This window comes from Microtus pennsylvanicus, chromosome 9 (assembly GCF_037038515.1).
Source record: "Microtus pennsylvanicus isolate mMicPen1 chromosome 9, mMicPen1.hap1, whole genome shotgun sequence".
NCBI lineage: Eukaryota > Metazoa > Chordata > Mammalia > Rodentia > Cricetidae > Microtus > Microtus pennsylvanicus.
In genome coordinates this window covers 107,557,154-107,563,188 of record NC_134587.1, presented here as the reverse complement: position 1 = coordinate 107,563,188, position 6,035 = coordinate 107,557,154, and positions in this window count along the sequence as shown.

Genomic DNA, 6,035 nt, shown 5'->3' with positions numbered 1-6,035 from the left:
CCACTTGGGTGATGAAGAACTAGCGACTAGATAGCCCAGGGACCTAGAGCTAAGCCAAATACTAGTAGTCTTTAAAAGAAATGTAGTGATAAATTGACTCCTACTGAGATTCTGCTATCCTCATAGATCAGTGTCTTGTTCAGCCATCATCAGAGAAACTTCCCCCTGCTGCAGATGGGAACAGATACAGAGACACAGACTGAGAGACTTGGGACACTCAGCACTAAATGGGATGTCTTCATCAAATCCCTCCCCTCGGGCTCAGGGAACCCTGCAGAAGAGGAGGCTGGAAGAGAGGAGATGGAGGACACCAGGGGAACGAAGCTCACATGAGCTCAGAGACTGAAGCAGTGTGGACTGGGCCCGCAAGGGTGTGCACCAGGTCCTCTGTACTTACTTATAGTATGACTTAAGTGGGGTTTTGTTTTGGTTTGCTTTGGGTTTTTTGTTTGTTTGTTTTGTTTTGTTTTTTCAAGACAGGGTTTCTCTGTGGCTTTGGAGCCTGTCCTGGAACTAGCTCTTGTATACCAGGCTGGCCTCGAACTCACAGAGATCCTCCTGTCTCTGCCTCCCGAGTGCTGGAATTAAAGGCATGCATCACCACTGCCCAGCTAAATTTTATGTATTTTTAAGTCTTTTACAAAAATACTTTATATTTAATCCAACCTTGCTTTACCTGTTAAGTTGAGAACCAGTACAGTCTGTTGGGCCCAACTCTCCAGGCAGATTCTATACTGTAGCTGTACCTGATATACAGCCCTCAACTGCTCAGAGATCTGGGGAATATGGCATTTAAATATTTAGTTATTAAACAACTTTTTATAACAAAAAGAGGCAGGTTGGCTCATAGCAGCAGCACTCTACTTCCTCCAAAGAAGACAGAAGACAAATGGGCACAGAACAACATCCATCCACACTTCATTTCAACTGCCATGTGCTGACCACTGGGGAAAACTGCCTTTCATCTAAACTGAAGATCTCCAGACGTGGACAGAATCACTGGAATTGGCAACCTAGCTGCTCAGGTCAAGGTAGGCTTGTCTTCCTACAGATTTCTTAGCCCACAGGATCTTCTGGAGCCTGGCAGGCCCTGTATAAAACAGTAAAAGGCAAATAAGACCCTCAGCAACCATGCAGGACCCTGAGGAGTAGCCTAGGTGCCATCCAAGTAAGTTCCCTGTCGCTTTTAAATCAACAACTCAAGTAAAATTTTATTCTTCTCAAAGATCTCTGATGCAGTTTGACAGCTGAGAGGTTTTGTCAGTTTAATTGGACAACCTCACCAAAGAAATTTCAGAAAAATACAAATACAATTTATTAAGACATGTACCTGCAAGTTATAAAAGAGTGAGGACAAATACACACGATGAAATTTCTCTCTCACGCTGCCTTCCATAGTCTTAAAAATACTTTTCATTGAGCAAAGACATCTGTCACAATCATTCTGCTGCTGTCTAAAACTTCTGTTTTCACAAACCCACAGAATTCTTGTGAGTTCCAGGGAGCCAAATTGAAGGATCCACATTATACAGGTCAGATACACCCTTCTCAATTCCCTGGTCTTAAATTTTTTCCCCCTAAACTTAACTTTGTTCTCTGTTCTGTCAATACCTTAAGCAGCTGTAAGAGACACCAGATATTTCCATACCACAAACACTGGAAGGAACAAAGAGACCAGCTACACCAGGATGTGACCAGCACCCAGCTTTCTCAGGTTCTCCCCCAAGATGACACGCACAAACAAGTTAGAAGCAGTCTTGAGAATCCACCGCCCCAATTTCTTTACCTGTGGTACCTAACCTCCCGCCTGTTTATTATAAAAAAAGAGATGGGACTGTAATGGTCTGTTCTGTCCCTTTAAGAGACAAGCCACGCCCACTCCCCCCCTGGTCTTCAGCTTCCAGCCTGAGTCCCTTCCCTTTCTGTCTCTCCCTCAAAGACTCAGCTTCTATCTCTATTTTCTCCCCACTTCTCCCCTTCCCCCTCTCTGTTTCTCTCTCTCTGCCTCTCTCTCTCTGCTCTTCCCCCTTCTCCCCTTCCCTTCCATAACCCACTAAATTTCCAACTTCACTCTGCATGGCGTGCCTATCTGTCTCCGTCTCTCACCTGCCATGTAGGTTCCTGCCTAGGACCCACTGGCCCTCGTGGCCCGTGGGCCACTCGGGGGCTCACTGCCTGGGATCCAGCTGCCTTTGTAGCCTGCTGCGGTCTCGGGACCCGTTGCCTGCTGCCTGCTGCCTGCTGCCTGCTGCCTGCCGCCTGCCGCCTGCCGCCTGCCACCGCTCGGGGACCTGCAGCATTTTACTTAAACCATTGCAGTCAGTACTCAAGTTTCATTAGAGAATCGCCTAGAATAATTTTATAGGCATTTATTTTCTTTTTTCCTTTCACATAAAAGATAAAATAAGCTTGGATCCAACTTTTTAAAAAAGTTGGTCATGGTCCAATTCACCTGCAACCCCAGGGCTGTGTGGGGTCCCTGACAAGTGCTGGCTGGCAGCCTGGCTTCAGGCTCCTCGGTACTGTGTTGTGGGAATGACAAAAAGTGATAAAGGATGCTCATCTCTTCCTCTGCCCCTGCAGACACAGGCACACATATGCTATATACCCCATAAACACACATACAACTTTTTAAACTAAAAAACTTTAAAGAAGTCAAAACCTGTTTGGGTTAGTTAGCAAGGCCCTTCATCTAAACTAAAAGCAAGAAGAGAGGAGGGGTGCGGGTGTGTGGTACACCCACTCATCCTCTGTGAGTCCCTAGGTTCTATCCCCAAGAAGCCAAGAAGAGAAAAAGAAAAAGAGAAAGAAAGAGAAAAGAAAGAATAAAAGAAAAGAAAAGAAAAAAGGTGGCTCAGAGATTAAGAACACACTAGCTTCTCTTGCAGAGGGCCTTGGTTCAGTTTCCAGCACCTATGTAGAGTTTCACAACCATCTGTATTCCAGTTCCAGAGGATCCACTGCCCTCTTCTGGCCTCTGATGGCATGGCATGCACATGGTAAACAGACACACGTGGACAAAACACCATATGCACACACACACACAGACACACACACACACACACACACACACACACACACACATATATATATATTTGAGACAGGGTTTCTCTCCATAGCCCTGACTGTCCTGGAACTCCCTTTGTAGACCAGGCTGGCCTAGAACTCACAGATATCCACCTGTCTCTGTCTGCTTCCCTAGTACTGGGATTAAAGGTGTGCACCACCACCACCAAGCAAATTTATTTTTTTTCCTAAGGAAGAAAAGGGGAGCCAGGTAGTGGCACACGCCTTTAATCCCAGCACTCGGGAGGCAGAGGCAGGCGGATCTCTGTGAGTTCGAGGCCAGCCTGGTTTACAGAGCGATAGTGGCGCATATCTTTAATCCCAGCACTCATCAGGCAGATCTCTGTAAATTCCAGGCCAGAATGGTATACAAAGCAAGTTGCAGGACAGTCAAGACTGTTATACAGAGAAATCCTGTCTCAGAAAAAAATGATATCAAGATTTATTTATTTATTTTTCTTTTTTGTTGTTGTTGTTGTTTGTTTGTTTTTTCGAGGCAGGGTTTCTCTGTGCAGCTTTGAGCCTCTCCTGGCACTCGCTCTATAGATCAGGCTGGCCTCAAACTCACAAAGATCTGTCTGTCTCTGCCTCTCGAGTGCTGGGATTAAAGTCGTGTGCCTGGGTACTTATTTTTATTTTATTTGTATTTTATTTTGCCTGCATGCATCTGTGCTCCATATGCACACAGTACCTGAGGAGACCAGAAGAGGGCATCAGATTCTTTAGAACTGGAGTAGGTATGGCTAGTTGTCTGTCTCTCTCTCTCTCTCTCCACACACACACACACACACACACACACACACACACACACACACACACACACACACACCAGCCAGCCTAGGAGTTACCAACTCTTTTCTAGAAAGGACCAAAAAAATAAAAAATCTATACTTCCAACTGTTAAGGAGATTGAAATGTCTTAACCCCGATGTGACAACCAAGAGCAGCTACAGATGCGGTACAAATAGTCAGGGGTCACACACACCAATAAAACTTTAAAGACACAGTGAGAAGCCGTGTTTGTTAAGAAGGCGAAGAAAGAACCTGGGCTCCACGTACACGCTGAGTCTGCTCTGGGATGGTATCTGGGGTAGCAATGCTCAGTGGTCCTTATGCTTGGCAGGCGACATCCGAGGCACGGGAGCCTTTCCTTGGTTCAGCATTTCCATTTGCCTAGGAGCTCACCGGGTTCCCAACCAGTTCTGAGTAAAACGATGACGCCTGCCAGGAACCTATGTTTGACCTCTGACCTCTCTGCTGTCTTCTACCAGCTCAATTAGATGTTGGTTTCCTTTGCTAATTGAGCTGGGACTTTTCCCAGCCGCCCCAGGCAGACGCCAGCAGAGAAATCCCACACTGTAAACGCGGTCTGCCCACGCATGCGGTGGCTGCTGGAAGGAGGCCAGGGGACCGGGAGAGGGGCCAGCATGTGCTGGGCTGGTGCCCAGCTAAATCCTCTGGTGTTCTTTGCTTGTCTTTAAAGAGAAACGGAATGCACACCTACAGTACCAGCCCTTAGAGGCAGCGGCAGGGCTACAATGAGACCCATCTTAAAGTAAAAATCAGATGAACTTGGAGGACATTCTGCGAAGTGAAAGAGGATGGTGGTGGTGGGGGAAATACTATAGGCTCCTAGGATATCGCTAGACATCAGGGAAAACAGATGAAACAGAGAAAGGAGAATGAGAGGCAGAGACTGCGAGAGGGCGGGGCTCTGCAGCAGGACACGAGCTGAGCATGAGCAGGGTCCAGGATTCCGTCAGAGATTGTGAGTGTTTGTGAGTGTAGGACCTACACGCGGGGCCAGCCTAGTCTACACAGAGTTCCAGGTTAGCCAGGGACACAGTGAGGCACTGCTTAAAAAATAAAAACCGGAGGCTGAGCATGGTGGTGCACGCCTTTTATCCCAGTACTTGGGAGGTAGCGGCAGGTGGATTTTAGTGAGCTCAGGGCTAGCCTGGTCTACAGAGTGAGCTCCAGGACAACCACAGCTACACAGAGAAACCCTGTTTCAAAACAAACAACAGCCGGGCGGTGGTGGCACAGGCCTTTAATCCCAGCACTTGGGAGGCAGAGGCAGGCGGATCTCTGTGAGTTCGAGACCAGCCTGGTCTACAAGAGCTAGTTCCAGGACAGGCTCCAAAAACACAGAGAAACCTTGTCTCGAAAAAAGCAAAACAAAACAAAACAAACAACAAACAAACAAAACCAACAAATCAGTTTGTCACTGTGCTCCACAGTATGAACGTATATCTTATATCTTTCAGTGTGTGTATGGTGGTGTAGATGGAGCCCAGGGCCTTGTGTATGCTAGACAAGGGCTCTACTGTGAGCCCTGCCCCAGCCCCTCACTGGGGATCCTAGGCAGGGACTCCACCCCTGAGCCCACCCCAGCCCCTCACTGGGGGATTCTAGACAGGGTCTCTACCATTAAGCTATTCCTCAAAGACTATTAAATAGAATTTTTAAATGACATGAAGAACCCTGTTCTTGGTATCAGACAACAGATCCTACCAAGCTTGAATTCTATAATTAACCTGAATTTAAGATCCGGCTGTCAGAGTCCCGGCATCTGTTCGTGGACACCAAAGCAGCTGGGCCTGGCAAGGATCCCTGACCACAAGCCAGCCAGAGGCTATCACACCTTCTTCCCAAAATAGGTTGGGAGGCTCTTTATTTCCATCCTGTCTGTCCAGTCAGAATATGAGATCCCCGCGCCTTGGGGTGGAGGGCAGCAGGCGGCTCCCCTGAAATCCCCTCAGCTGCTCTGAGTCCAGTCGAGATCAGAGCCTCCACGGTTTATACACAGGTTCTGCCATCCTAGGTAAACTCCTAGGCAAATGAAAAAGCAGGAACAGGGAAAGGCTCCAGCTCCGTAAAGCACAAACCCACCTGGCTCCCACGCCTGGGGTGTGCTGCCAAGAGCCGAGGACTCTTCCTGCCTCCGCATTTCAGCTCTTGTGAAAAGG